Consider the following 16,026-nt stretch of genomic DNA (forward strand, 5'->3'; position numbering starts at 1 on the left):
GTGCATGTTTACAGTATTGGAAGAATAGCTAATCTGTTCATTAAATATCATACATGCTGTGTGCAGAAAGGGATATTTCGGTTTCAAGAGCGCTAAGAACATGTGAAACTGGATACTGTATCACGGGATCGCCTTGCGTGTCCCAATTGTGTGCCCACCGGTAACATGGAATAGACTTGGTTTTTGGGTACTTGCCAGATTCTTATGGCCTGGATTGGCCACTGTTGGAAACAGGATGCTGGGCTTGATGGATCCTTGGTCTGACCAGTATGGCATTTTCTTATGTTCTTATTCCATGACTCTTTAGTTTTCTTAAAAGCCTCTCTTGAAGCTTGAACAGCTTCTGAAAATCCAAATATACCACATCTACCAGTTCACCTATGGCCACATGTTCACTCCCTGAATGTAGAAGATCTGGGTAAATCCATACTGGCTCTGTCCCATTAATCTATTAAAGTATTTATTTCCCGTACCCTCAAGTTTGGGGTGGGTTGCAAAAACATACATAACTTAGAACATGACACAAACTAAGTAAACATAACTTATTTAAAGATAATAGAAATATAACTGGGAATTAAAATAAGATTGCAAAATTTCCTCAGTATAGGAGATCAGATGAGGGGAAAGGAAATGATCATGACACAAGTCTGGGAAAGCTTGAAGAAAAATGTTCAGCTTTTTGAAGTCTCTTATTGGCAGTCTTAGGTCAGGAGGTAGTGTGTTCCAATAAATGGGGCCTGAAACTGAACATGCTCATCTCTGGTTATGGGTCATCTTGTGTTAGGGGTTGGAATTCGTAAGAGGATTTTGTTTTTGATCTGAGGTTCTTGCAAGGAATATCTGTAATGCTGTGGATAAACAGGTGGCATTGTTGTAAATCAGGCCATGAATAGTTCAGTTTTGTAGAGGATGTGCCATTTCATCAGAAGTCGATGCAGTTGATGAAGTATAGGTGATATATGATCACAAGGCCTGCTGTTGGAAAGGAGATGGGTGGATAGTAGATGGAGGAAGGCCTCTATAGCAACTTCAATGTAGGCCAGTAAGAATTAGTGACTGAAGTATTGTGTGAAAATGGTTTGAGTCAAGTAGAGACTTGTCTGAAAAGGTGGAGTTTGCAGAAACTTTTTTTAAGAAATGCTTTGTGTGCAGTTTAATTTGGATCACGTAAAATACCAGGGTTGTAGACTTGTTTTGTTATGGAGTGTGGGCTATTGGAAAATCAGGGGTTTCCTAGGATTAGTGTTTCAGACTTTCATAAATTTAAGCTGTTATGTTAGCCATTTCCTAACTGAATATCTAGAAATGTGAGTCTCTCCAGGTATGTTTGGAAGGAGGATACATGCAGATATCAGTTTCAATATTACACCTAGGGTGGGCAGTAGCTGGCAGATGGGAGTAAGGTATATGTGAAGGTGGCCAATAAGGCAGATCCTTCTGGAACACCTGTGTTTAAAGCAAAAGAAATGGAACAAGATTGATTTATGAATACTTGCTGGTATCTGTTTAAATATGATTGAAACCAATTATGCCCTGTTCTGGATATTCCTAGATTTGAGGCAGGTAAGTAGAACTTGATTGGTGTCAAAAGCAGCAGAAACGGATGTAGGAGGTTCCCATGTTAAAGCCACGGTGAATGTGTGCTAGAAACTAACTGTAGATGGATCTAAAACCAAATTGATATTTATGTAAGTGTTCATCAAAGATGTAAGTTCTAGAACCAATTTTTTTTTTTTTTTTTTTTTTTTCCAAGAAAAGGTAAAATCTGACAAAACAGAAATTTTCTTTTAGGAATAGGAGTGACTGCAGCAATGTTTGTTTGAAGAACCTGGTAAAGTACCAGTGATAAGTGACAAATTCACAATGTTCCCTTAGGAAACTACTCCCCACCCTTCCCCAAAACATTCCCCAGTTCCTTACAAAACTAAATCCTTCTTCCCTGCATCGTTTCATCCACACATTGAGACTCTGGAGCTCTTCCTGCCTCTAGGGACCTGCATTTGGAACAGAGAATTTCAGAGAATGCAATCCTGGAGGTTCTAGATTTCAGCTTTCTACCTAAGCCTAAATTTCCAGTCATTGGTGCCCACATGTACCATGACAGCCAGCTCCTCCCAAGCACTGTCTTATGTCCTATTGAGGTGGTAGGAGATCTGCCACCTTTGCACCAGGTAGGCACATTTCCAGGCAATCCTCATGCCCAAAAGCCACCCAACTGTCTATATTCCTATTTGAATCACCAACCATGATGTACAACCTAACCCTTTCTGCCTGGGCAGCAGCCCTGGGAGACTCATCCTTGGTACAAGAGGTTAATACACCTCATTGCCATGGGATAATTTTCTGCTGCACCAGGCTGATGCTTTCTGATCAGGAGATTCCTCCAAGGCAGTACCAGGGCTGCCAGACTGGAGTTGGGACATGGCTACTATGACCCTGAAGGTCTCATTTATATACCTTTTGTTTCATCTCCCCTAGGTCTGCCACTGTAGCCTCCAGAGATTGGACTTGTTCTGAGACAGGAGCTCTTTACACTGTATGCACATAAACTTAATACCGGCAGGTAAAAGATCAAGTATGTGACACTTGATGCAAATGACTTGCTGGCCCCCTCTTCCTGCTGGACTGCTGCTTTCCTCTTAAATTGAAGTTCCTAGTTTAGGTTATGGGAGTAAGAATATGTACAATTGGGGTCCTTTAAACGTATTAGTGTAGACATTATCTGGTACTGACTTACAAAGGAATGATAAACTAAGGTGTGGGGAATTTGAGTTTATTACTCTTTTAGTAAGTCGCCTCTAAAGGTTGAGCTAGGGATCTGTGGGAGGGAAAAACATACAAACTTTTTTGCCTGACCTCTGCCTAGCTATTTATTAGATGTGCATTCATTTTGCCAAATTGGAAAATTTCAACAAAATTGTCACTTCTCTCCAATCAGCATTTAACAATTCTTTTTGGCCACTAGCAATGTCATCCCCCCTCTCAATGTTCTCACTTGTTTACACCCTCAAAATGTAACAAATATTTGAGGCAAGACGTACCTTAGCAAATGCCATGTTGGCTTTGACCATTAAACTATTTACTAAATGTTCAGCAATTTTCTTGATATTTTCTATTGCCTGGCACATCACTCACTGGCCTGTAGCCTCCTGGATTACTCATTGATCCTTTTAAAAATGGCATTACTGGTTTCTCTCCAGTCTTCCAGTACCAAAGATGTTACTGGTATTAAAATTTACAATAGCAGGTCCACAATTTCACATCTTTTGTAGCATTCTGGAATTTACACCATCTGGTCCAGGTGACTTGCTACCCTTTAGATTGTTAATTTGCTCTGGTACATCTTCTAAGATTACTGAGATGTTTAAATTCCTCTGAATCATCTTTTGAATATAATTTCTAGCATAGGTATATTTTCAAATCTTCCTCAGTTTATACCAAAGCAAAAAATGTTGGTCTCTGCTATGGCTGTCATCCCTAAGTGCCCCTTTTAAACCCCTTGATAATCTAATGGCCCAACTGAGCCCCTCAGAGGCCTTTACCTCATGTATTTTTTTTTCCATGGCAAGTATCTCTTCAAATTCTACTTTATCAATTCTTTGCATCTTAACTTGCCAGTGCTTATGTGGTTTTCTTTTTTTCAGATCTCTTCCATTTCTTGTAAGATTCTTTGAGATTGCATCTCACCTCACCTTTCAAACATGCTGGTAGTCATTTAGCTTTCTACCTTTCTAATTATTGTAATACATCTGTCATGCTTTTTCACAATAGTATTTTTAAATATCTGTGCTTGAAACTCTTAAACTGGAAGCAGCAACTGCTAAGGTTTTCCTAAAATTTTCCCTATTTTCAGTCACCTTTTTGATAATTAAATGCTGTTCCAGTAATTTCTTTTGCACTCCCTCCAGTTAAGTCCATTTTGATAATGCTCCAGCTCGGTTACCTCTTGCACCAAATTTTGTATTGCAGTAAGGACTAGATGTAAAATAGTTTCCTCTCGTTCGGTTCTAGTACCAGCTGCTCCATGAAGCATTCATTTCATTCAGGAACTTGACTTTACCTGAAAGTTCTGCTGCAACATTCACTCGGTCAACACTGTGCAGCTGATTTTTACTTTCCTTAATTTTAGGATTTCATGTTCATTCTGAGCAGGTGGATGGTTTTATACCCCCACTAATAGTGTAGTCCCTCTTTCACCTGCAATTTTTATCCCTATTTTGAAGGGGCATTTCTACTAAACATATGCCCCAGGTTTCAAAGAATAGTTTGGATCTTCTACTTCCTTACCCCTTTCTGTAACTTCAAGCTTATACTGCATCTTCTCAGATACACATGAAATTGAATAATGTAGATCAATAACTTACTACCTTATCCATTCATACCCTAGAGAATTCAAGCATTGTTCATTTGACTACACCATTTATTTAAAACATTTGTAGTCACTACCTTCAATGAGATCACAATAGCTGACATCAAGATGCAATAAATTAAAATCAGATAACAGCAGGAAATCCTGTTTAGTTAATGGTGGTATGATACAATGAAAGGCTTCAGCCTTTCTAAATGAGCTGCCTCTAGTCTGATACGTATAATGGCAAAGCCTTCCATGTTTGGGGATCAGTAAACAGTAAGTTTACTTGCAAGTTGGCGATCTTCATAAGGTTGCACAAGCTTTCAATCTTCCACTTTAAAATAATGGCTGAGCTGGAGACTACCTTAATATTCCAATTTTATATTCCACCAAAATCACATCTTCAAGGTGGATTATATTGTTCCATTCAAATTGATGTACATAAAATACTGACAGCAATAACTTTTACATAGCAACATACACAATCACTTATTAGTCCAGAATAGCTGAAATGCTTGTCATCTTCATGCAATGTGTCAATTTTTTACACTTAGAGCAGCAATTGATATCCTGTGTCAGGGAGTTATATGTTCACTTCTAATAAATGTAAAAGGAAATAGATGTGGGGTGGGCCCACCCCACATGTAAGATGGATCAGGCCAAGTACCAGTTTTTCCCTGCCTAGGAAGCTGCTGCTGCCAAGTCTGGAGCATCCAACTTAAACAAGCCTAGCCCCAGTTTCTCTAGAGCTTATTTGCTAGCAGGCAAAACTATAAAGGTGACTTTTGGTAAAAGCCTTCTAAACTCTTATTTTAAATGATTTTATAAATCTTTTGTAATTGCGTTTGCAGTTAAGATTACAAGCAAAGGGAATTTCTATACAAAATCCATTAGTACAAGGCTTAATGTGAGAGGGTGATTTACAAACTCTGCAAACCTCACCTTCCCTTCTAACACTGGTGCTTCAAATTGACCTGCTTCTTTGCATGTTATGGACCTGGCAGTATAAGTCCAAAGTGTGGCTACCAGGCAGGGAGGCCGACAGCAACTGAATCAAACATCCATGATTAGACATAAACCTTCTACTCGTATGTAGATTAGAAATGCCCTGCATGAAGGCAGCTTGGGCTTAGTTTGAAAAGTTCTCTTCTGCAGCACAGAGCAAGTAGATTAAAGGATCCCTAGGAAGAGCCTTTATGTGCAGGAACTGACTGGAATGCAAGATCTCCTGTAACACTGCCTATGGACGTCTGTGGAGGTCAGAATTGCCCTGCTCACTAACCTCAGGGAAGATATTTCAGCTGGGTTTCTAGTGATAGTCATTCCCTCCTCAGTCTGCAGTTTGCAAAAACGGATTCCCAGCACTTCTGGCTAACTGAATATTCACCTAAAATGTTTGTTTTTGGGACGGACAGCTCTCTGAGATCATATCTGTTAAAAGTTGGAACAAGCCATGTGTATGAAGGCTGACTTAAAAGTGCTGTTGCATTTCTTGTTTGAAAAGATTCTCAGATTTCTAAATAGCCAAACTTAATTCTAAAACACTACCTGTGATTGGAGAGATCTCAGCTGCACCCGGATCTGCTGCAGTGTCTCCTGCTGGGGTTGCACACATCCAAGTCTTCTCTCATGGGGAGGTTCTGCTTTTGTTGTGAAACAATCCTGGTGCTAAAGTGCTCTGTACTCTCCTCCTGAGAGAGGGAGGATATGAAATCAAATCCATATCCACACCAAGGATTTCTTTTTCCATTGCTGCATAAAATTAGCTGGGACTCCAGCTATGGGTGGAAGACTGAAATGAACCAGAAAAGCTTGGACTTCGGATAAGGGGTCAAGGTTTAAATCCATTCCTCCCTCATGAGGTCACAGTGGATAATAAAATCCACATCACACTCCAGGTCTAGGCAGTTGATCATGGTTCATGCCTACAAATGGTGCTATGGCAGCATAGGCAGAGGATGCTGAGCACCCAGCCAGACAACTGAATTAGCAAGGACTGGCGCTTTCAAAGTTGTGAAGGCCTCTGTGTAAGAAGAAGCCCAGAGTGAGTGGATGGCAGATTTCCATGCCCAGTTTAGATGGTATCTACTTGTCCCATCACTAGGAGGGGAGAAATGGAAGCCACAAATGCTTCCTGAATCTGGGGCCCTGTGAATGATTTGCCAAGCTCTGCAAAGAGCTCTTATCCAGTTATAAAACTTTATTTGGATCAGCTTGTAGAAATACCGTATTTTTCGGACAATAAGGCGCATTACCAATGAGCGCCTGCTACGGCGTCCAGGTTCATATATAAGGCACCGGATTATAAGGCGCATCGCATTAAATGAAACAAAGCTCAGACCATAGGGCAGACTTTACTGAACTTTATTCAACTCTCAACTTGTTCAGTTGTAACGAGTCTGTCTTTGCTCTTCAGTGATGATTCCAGCCTTCATGAAAGCCCGGATGACACTGGAGACTGATACCTTCTTCCAGGCATCCACGATCCACTGGCTCATAGTGGCATAACTCGTCCCTCAGGCATTTCATCACATCTTCCTTTCCAATCAGTCTCTCTCTCATGCATGCACACAGGCTTCTCACTCCCATGCTGTATCTCATACACACCCATGTTTCTCACTCCTATGCTAGCTGTCCACATGCACAGGCTTCTCATTCCCATAATCACTTTCTCTCTCACACACACACACTCCAGTCATCTCCCTGACCAGTCAGTTCCATTGTCTCTCTTATATACTTACACACAGATTCTCACTCGGTTACACATGCACACTCTCAAAATCACACATACCGGTACATTCTCTTCAGGCTGGCTGGTTCTCTCATTCCCCCCCCCCCCCAGCACACATGATAGCTGCAGCAGCCTCCTCCTCTAGTTTCTTTCAGTTATGGTAAAAAAAACAAAACAGAAAAACAACTTCATTCCTCCACCGCCTCAAATCCTTCATCTTCAGTGTCTGAGTTAAACAGTTGGGCTTCTATCAAGCATGCTCGGGTCCCCCTCATCATTATCCGAGTCGGTCTCGTTGCTGCTGCTTAGCTCTTCAGTGATGATTCCAGCCTTCATGAAAGCTCGGATGACACTGGAGACTGATACCTTCTTCCAGCCATCCACGATCCACTGGCACATAATGGCATAACTCGCCCGGCGTTGCCTCCCTGTGTTGGTGAATGTGTGGTCACCTTCTGTCATCCAACGCTCCCACGCTGCTCTCAATTTAACTTTAAATGACCTGTTGATGCCGATATCTAGCGGCTGGAGCTCTTTGGTTAATCCACCCGGAATTACGGCAAGCTCTGAATTAGTTTTCTTCACTTGGGCTTTGACATTATCGGTCAAATGGGCGGCATGGAGTCACAGACCAATAGGGATGGGGATTTGTGAAAAAAGCCGTCCGGTCTCTTGACGTAGACCTCCCTCAGCCACTCAATCATCTTCTCCTCGTCCATCCAGCCCTTTGGGTTAGCCTTGATGGTGACACCAGCAGGAAACTTTTCCTTTGGCAAAGTCTTCCTCTTGAAAATGACCATGGGTGGTAGTTTCTGGCCATTAGCCTGACAGGCGAGAACTACAGTGAAAGATGACTTCTCGTTTCCTGTGGTACGTATAGATACCGTACTGGTCCCTGTTTTCTCAACAGTACGTTGTACGGGGATATCGAAAGTGAGGGGGACCTCATCCATGTTAGTGATGTGTTCTGGCTGGATATTCTTTTCTTTTATCTTGGTTATGCAGTAGGTGCGGAAAATGGCCAGCTTCTCTTCATAATCCTTTGGCAGTTGCTGGCAGACAGTAGTTCTGGTGCGGATGGAGAGATTACACCTTTGCATAAAACGAAAGCACCATGAAGGACCTCCTCGAAAGTCCTTGATCTCCATGTCGCGTGCTAACGCTGTGGCTTTGAGTCGAATAGAGACAGTGGAGACGCTTCTACCTGCGGTTCTCTGTTCGATAACCCACTGATCTATTTTGTCCTCCAACTGTGGCCATCTTGCTTTGTTTCCTCAAACTCAGTTTGGTCTTCTTTACTTGGCATAGGGCATCTTCTTGTTTCCTCCACTTACGCACCATAGATTCATTAATGTTGAATTCTCTCGCAGCTGCTCTATTTCCATGCTCTACTGCATGAGTTATAGCTTTAAGCTTAAAATCTGCATCATAAGCATGTCTCTTAACAGGAGGCATTTTGGAGTAGTGGGTATAAACATTTATTGAATGCACGCACATTAATGCTGGAGCACAGATACTGCACGGCTCAGCCTTTTTTTTTAATCTGTTGTGCTCGGGTTAGGAGGAATCCGGGTAAACCGGTAGAGGAACAGCTTGTTATGCTTGGTGGTCCGTGAGCTATGTCCGCGGACTGCCGCACTCACCCGCTGGCAGGTCGCATACGCGGTCGGCAGTAGCACGTGCTGATGCTCCTTCTCCTTCCTGCCTGTGCGTCACTTCTGCACGTGCTGATGCTCCCCTCCTTCCTGCCTGTGCATCACCGGAAGTAAACTTTGCCAGAGCCGCGTGGGCAGGAAGGAGGGGAAGCATCAGCGCGCGCAGAAGTGGAGCGTTTACGGACAGAGAAGAAGAGGCCCGGTAGCAGGGCACTGCAGAGCATCCTGCGGCGACCGCAAAGAGGAGGCCTAGAGGTGAGTGCGAGCCTGTGCTAGAGAAAATCCATATATAAGGCGCACCGGATTATAAGGCGCACTTCCGATTTCTGGAAAATCGTAGGTTTTTGTGCGCCTTATAGTCCGAAAAATACGGGTAAGCTTTATTTTAGGGAGACTGATGTAGTTGAGGAAAGACAAAACTCTCAGATTGAAAGTTCTCCTTATAGAAAATATCCATCTTTATCACCTGGAGTTGAATAAAGCCCTCTTTAAACCTCAAATGCAAGCAGTTTTAAATATAAGGCTGGCAAAGTGGATTTATACCAAGATCTCAAGACTAAAGGAAGGGAAAAGACTGGCCTCACTTGTAAATTTCCAGTATTAACTCTCAAGTCCTGCAAGACACCTTTGCCCAAGATGCATAGCAATGCAAGGGGTGGAAAGCTACAGCACTCAGATTGGGTCTCTGTTTCAGAATAGCCTTTGATCCAAACTATGTGCTCCTGAACAGCGCTCAGCTTTTTTCCATTATCTAGTATAGACTGTTCTCTTTAGGTTTTTACCTATTCACTATCCTGTTCAATATTGTCTAGCCTGATACTGATCAGTGCCATCAGATGTTACTCTACAGACACCTGAATTAAAAATGATGCTGGCCCTAGATAACATCTCCTCCTCCCCCTCCCCCCAGCTTCAGAGCCACCACAGTAGAAAAGACCTGCAAGAATGTTAAATCTTTAGTGATCCTGCACTCATGCCACTCAGCCATGATCCAGCACACCAGGCTCCCCTGCAGTATATGCAGAATCCCATGCCCAACTCATTGATACCCCTAAGCAGATCCTGCCAAAAAGTCACCCCATTAACATCGTGAGGAAAACATCCCCTGTCAGCATGTCCTGCTTGACTGCTCTCATAATCCTGTGATGCTTCCATGCCACGCCGGCTGTGCACAAAGCCCTTCTCATTGAGATTACCTGGGAGGCAAAGCTGAGTAGCTCAATGAGGGTCTGAAACTGAGACAATGTTGCCTTCCTAGCACTGCACATGTCTGGAATAGTTTTGTATAAATGTTGGACCTTGTCCCTTGGTATCCTAGTGATCTGTGCCTGTGCATCTAGCTATATATCTAGAACAATTGACTTGGATGTCGTCTTTCTTGTCAGTGGGGTGCCAAATTCTGGTGCAACGCTTTGGAATGTGACCAATAGGAGCCTGCAATGCTGCACATACTTTAACTATGAAAAGGTAATCATCCAGGTAGCATACAATAGATGTGGATCCTGACCAGTGCAGAAAGGAGCTGATAGCTCAAAGTAATGCATGAGATTGAGCAGCCCATAGAGATGCACCTGTCAAAGTAAATTGACCTCTGAAACGAAAACCCAAGAGGTGAAAGGAACCAGGGTGGACTGGCAGCAGGTGAAATGCAGATTGTCAGCCTTTGCTAACTCGATACTGTCCCCCACTTCTCTGATAATAGCTATGGCTGAATCGAGGGAGGCATAAGACTGTGTACACAATTGAGGGTCAATCAGATTTCCTGGCTGGAAGGACAAATTGTGAATGAGCCTGACTTCCAGGGTTCTTTGTTCAGAACCATCCCCAGAGGGAGGTAGCACCATATTTGAAAAGGGGCCACTAGAAAAGTGCCCCAAACCCTACCTAGGGTGATTCCTGATGAGATCTTATGTTCTGGCTCGGGTTCCTGGGTAAATAAGGATTTCGCACTAGGCATGAGGTGTATTTGGGTTGGGGGTTGGAATGGCAGGGGATAGGACATCTGGCAGTAAAACCCACTGAGCTCTGCTGCCTCACCTCACATTGGGTGGCACTCTAACCATGCTCTCATGGCTTCAATGTTGAATTGTGTGGTAAGACCCTCAGTGCTACATGCAGGGGTAGGGGCTGCTGTCTACAATTCCTTGTGAGCAGGCATTGGTTTCCAGGTGCACATTGCCACAAGAAAAGCACATATGTTTGAATTAGCAGTGTGCCCCATGGTATCTGGCATTGAATTGCTTACAGGTATCCTGCCTCCCTCCACTGGGCAGTGGCACTCACTATCCCGGGAATCACCTGCAGTGAAACCTGGCTTGTCAGATATTGATGGACCTGTGTGTAGTCATCTCATTCAGCCAAAGTTCCAATTCCGGTGACGCCAAGAGAACTGTCCTCCATGTTCCTCTGAAACTTGATATCCTAATCCAGCCTAGCCCAGCCCCCAACCTGTACATGTTCATAATATAATGTATTTATATACTGTTAATCACAATGGTTAAAGTGAGAATGTATTTTATTTTGATATGTATTTTCATTTTTACTTTACAAGTACAAGATAAACCTCACTCAATGTCTAGACTCCAAAACATCCTTCTAGCCAGAGTAGAAAAACTGCCTGATTTTAATCATTATTCTCAAGCTAGCTTAAAAAGCCAAGTCTTCAAGCCTGTCTTAAACAGAAAAGGTTTTGCAGCCTTAATTCTCCAGGCAGAAAATTCCACAATAGGACAAGCAATTGAAGTAGCTCTTACTTCACTCAGATGTGCAGTTCAAACTGAAGGCACTGTCAACCAGCCTTTGTTTGCAGATGTTAAATTCCATTGAGGGGTGTGCAAGTGAAAAGCAGCATTTAGCTACACAGCCTTTTTATGCATTGATTTGTTGTAGGCACAAGACTTTATAATCTATCGTAAATGTTATTGGTAACCAAGGTAAAGCAATTAATGTGGGAGTGATATGGTCATTTTTTCACTGTTAAAATTCTTGTGGCCTTTTGATATAATTGGAGGAGCCTCAGACTACTGCTGGAAGACCCATGAAAAGGGCATTTCAGTAATCTAAATGGGAGAAATTTAAAATCTGGAGCATAGAATAAAAGCCATCATAATTGAGAGGCTTTAATTTTAGAATATGCAAGTTATAACCTTTCCTAATTCTGAGTTTAATGTGCTGCATGTTAAAATCACAATGAACTATTCCAAAATTGTTCCAGAACTGAACACAATATTCCAGATGAGGCCTCACCATTGTCCTCTACAAGGCATATCATTTCCTTTTTTTCTGCTGATAGCATTCCCTATTCACCCAAGCATTCTCCTGCCTGTGGTCACTGCCTTTATTGTATCAGTTTGCTACCTTGGAGGATGGTGCACATAAGCTCTTTACCTACTAATGTCTACTCTGCTTTTTTTTTTTCCATTGAATCTTAACTGCCAAGTATCTAACCACTTGCGCTTTCTTAGATTGCTTCTCATTGTCTACTTCCTTATGGTTATCAACTTTGAAGATCTTTGTACAAAAAAGTGAATTTTTTTTTTTTGAAACACTGCCGTCCTGTCTCTCAGACATTGAATGGAACTAGCCCCAGGACCATTTGTTCTGGCACTCATTAATGACCTTTTTATCCTCCATGTATCCACCCTCTTACTTCAGAACTAGTTTCTAACTACTCCATCTTAGAACACGTACCCAAGATGCTCCTCTTAATGAGCCTCTTATGTGGGATGGTATCTGTAGCTTTGCACAAATCAAAGTAAACCACATCCAGTGCATGCCCTTGATCAAGGTCTCTGGTCCCCCTATCAAAAAAATTTTCATTGGACATGATCTTTTAGTTCAGGTCACAACCATATATTCATATATTTACAGACAATGAAATGGGTATAGTTTTAATGATCTCTGGCTTAATTGCAGTAAGTTTCCAAGAGCAGGAGGTTGCAGCTTTTGAATCACTTCTACATTGTGCCAGATAATGTCACAATTTGATCTTCCTATGGTTCAACTGAAATAAAATCCTGAGTCTTCAAACTGTAGCATGTCTAGCTGTCCTTCAGAGGTCTGGTTAGGCTTTGGTAGTGTGCAGCATAGATGAGGAATGTGAAAGTAAGCAAAAACATTTGTGCTGTAGATAGCTGTGGCACCTGATTTTATTTATTAATTTTTATATACTGATGTTTCATGAGAACATATCACATCGGTTTATATTAACAAATATTCATTTAAAAATTTGCATTAACATAATTAAATGAGAATGTTTCATAATAAACTAAATACAAATAAAATAGCAAAAATTAATCATACAATTTATACTGTTAAAGATGTAGGGAAGTAAGAACAGAGAATATAAAAAATCTAAATATATTTTAATAGGGGTATTATCATTAGGTTAACACTCTTGAAAGACCTGTTTGAATAGCCATGTTTTAATACCCTTTTTAAATATTTTGTCTGATTCCATCCTTAGTTCCTGTGGTAGAGAGTTCCACAGTTGGGGCCTGGCAATGGAAATAGCCCTTTCTCACATTATTTAGATGAGCAATTTTAGGTGACAGTATGGGCAATATCCTGTATCAGCTGATCTTGTAATTCTTGTTGGGATATGGAAATGTAATGTTGAGGTTAACCATTCTATCTTTTTGTTGTGGAGGATTTTATGAATTAACAATAGAACTTTATGCTGTGCCCTATATTTAATAGGCAATCAATGAAAGTCGTTTAATATTGGCATAATATGATCAGATCTTCTAGTTCCTGTTATAAGTCTGGCTGCTGAGTTCTGCAATAATTGCAATGGTTTTGTTAACATTTGCTGGTAGGCCCAAAAACAATGAGTTACAGTAATCCAGTTTTGATAAAACAGCTTGTAGAACTGTTCTAAAGTCTTTAGGAAATATGAGGCTTCAATCTTTTTAAGAACATTCAGTTTAAAATACCCATCAATGATTTTTTTTTTTTTTTTTTTTGTATTCACTGTTTTTTATTGGGTGATGCACAAACAGAGTAACAACAGACGTTGCTGAACATTAGAGACACAACACAGAAATACTATCAAAACAGGCAACGCACTGAGTAAACAATTATTACACCCTTTTTACAATCTGCAATGCTACCCATCCTCCCCCCCAAGATCCCCAGTATCCCTTCCCCCCACCCTCCCCAAGAACCGTAGAAAACCATGCGTAAGCACCATTAACTCTGCCAGTACTCAGTAACAAGTATTAAGGACCAAACTTCTAGCTCTAGGAGGCAAGACTTGGAGGTAAGGCTCCCAAGTTTGCAGAAATTTTTTTCCGGGTAGGTGAGCCACGGGTTGCGAGCTGTTCCATCTGCATGAGTCTATGAAAATGGATCCGCCAGGTCCAGAACGATGGCGGTTCCACCTCACACCAGTGGAGAAGCAACACCTTCTTCCCCACCAGTCCCGCCTTTTTAAGCAAGTTCCGAAGACCTGGCGTACGCACCAGATGATGACTAACACAGTGGAACAGCCAAAGATATGGAGAAAAGGGTAATCGAATCCCTCCCAAAGATTCCAAATATCTGCCAATGTCGTGCCAATATTTTTGCAGCGGGGGACACTCCCAGAAAACATGGGATAAAGTCCCCTTTTGTTTCCCACAGCGCACACACCCAGCAGCAGTAGCAATACCAGCTTGAAAAGCAATGTGGGGCGAAAGATAGGCCCTGTGTAAAAATTTGAAATGCATTTCCCTAAAGTACATGCTTCCGGTGACCGCAAAAACACTGCGCACACTAGAAGCAAAAATAGGGACCGTTAAGACAATACTGCCATCACGATTCCAGCGGTCCACCATGATTTGGTAAAAGTCGCTAGGGAGCCTACGGCAGAGTCGCTTATAATAAGTCGAAAGGGCCAGCTCCGTAGACTGCTCCAATTGAAAAAACTCATTTAAAGTTTTAAAAGCTGCGGAGTGTTGGGCCGGGGAACCCAAAGACCGAATGTAATGAGTAAGCTGCATATATCCAAACAGGTGAGACCCAGGCAGAGCATATAGTTCTTGCATACGATCAAACGGCAGGAGAGAGCCGTCATCCTCCAGAGCATGACCCAAATACAATATATCTTTTTGATACCACTGCCTAAAATAGGCCGTCGTGTTCCCAGGGGTGAAATCCAGGTTGCCACAAATGGGTGTCAGTATCACACACTGTCGGGGACCCCTAAGGGCACGGTCAAACGGACCCAAGTTGTCCGGAGGGGGTGCGATAAGCGGATTAGTAACCAACCCTGGGGGAATATCAGGGCTCTGGCTCATAAGAAAATAAGTTAAGGCCAGAGGCCTAGTAAAAGCGGCCTCTGCCACCAGATTAACATATGCCGATTTCCCTAGAAACCAGCCCCGGAGTATACGGAGATTAGCCGCCATGCCATGATACAGATTCGGAACTCCCAAACCACCTCTATGCCAAGGATACTTTAACCATGACAATTGAATCCTGGCTTTCTTTCCCCTCCAGATAAACCTGCGACGTAATTGATCTATGCGTTTCAGATGCCTGGTTGAAAGCAACATAGGAAAATTTTGGAACGCATACAGCCACTTGGGCAAAATTACCATTTTAAACAGGTTAACTCTACCAGTTAGAGAGAGTGGCAAGGTATGCCAAGTGTTCAATTTTTCCTGAGTGATAGTTAGTAGCCTAGTTATATTAGTGTGATAAATTTGTGACAAATCATTCGTAAGAAAAATCCCCAAGTATTTGAGAGAACCTGGCGCCCATTGCAGGGGAAATGACCCCCCCCCCCCAACGCTCTTTAAGAGTGTCTGGAAAAGCCAGGGCCTCAGACTGTCCCAATTAATACGCCATACCAGATTAGAGCAGCAAAAATAGTAAACAAGTCCCAAAAGAATCGATAGCGACCGTTGTGGGGACGTAAGAAATAATAGCATATCGTCAGCAAAAGCTGCATATTGAAAACTTCTGTCTGTCCCCCACCTTGGAATTGGACACCTCTAATGGCTGGCGTAGCCTGAATCGCCAGCAAAAAAAGGCTCCAAAACAAGAAGAAAAATTAAGGGGGAGAGGGGGCACAACCTTGTCTAGTGCCCCTAGACACCACAAATGAATCAGTCAAACCCCCATTAACTAGGATACAGGCTTCTGGTGTGGCATACAGGAGCTCAATGGCTTGGTAAAAATAACCTCCAAACCCCATTCGTTGTAACACCTTAAACATAAAGCCCCACTCCACCCTGTCAAAGGCCTTTTTGGCGTCAAGGCTCACCACCAAGTACGGGGTTCCCACTCTCTGACAAAGTGCCATC

This window comes from Rhinatrema bivittatum, unplaced genomic scaffold (genome assembly GCF_901001135.1).
Source record: "Rhinatrema bivittatum unplaced genomic scaffold, aRhiBiv1.1, whole genome shotgun sequence".
NCBI classification, from domain to species: Eukaryota; Metazoa; Chordata; class Amphibia; order Gymnophiona; family Rhinatrematidae; genus Rhinatrema; species Rhinatrema bivittatum.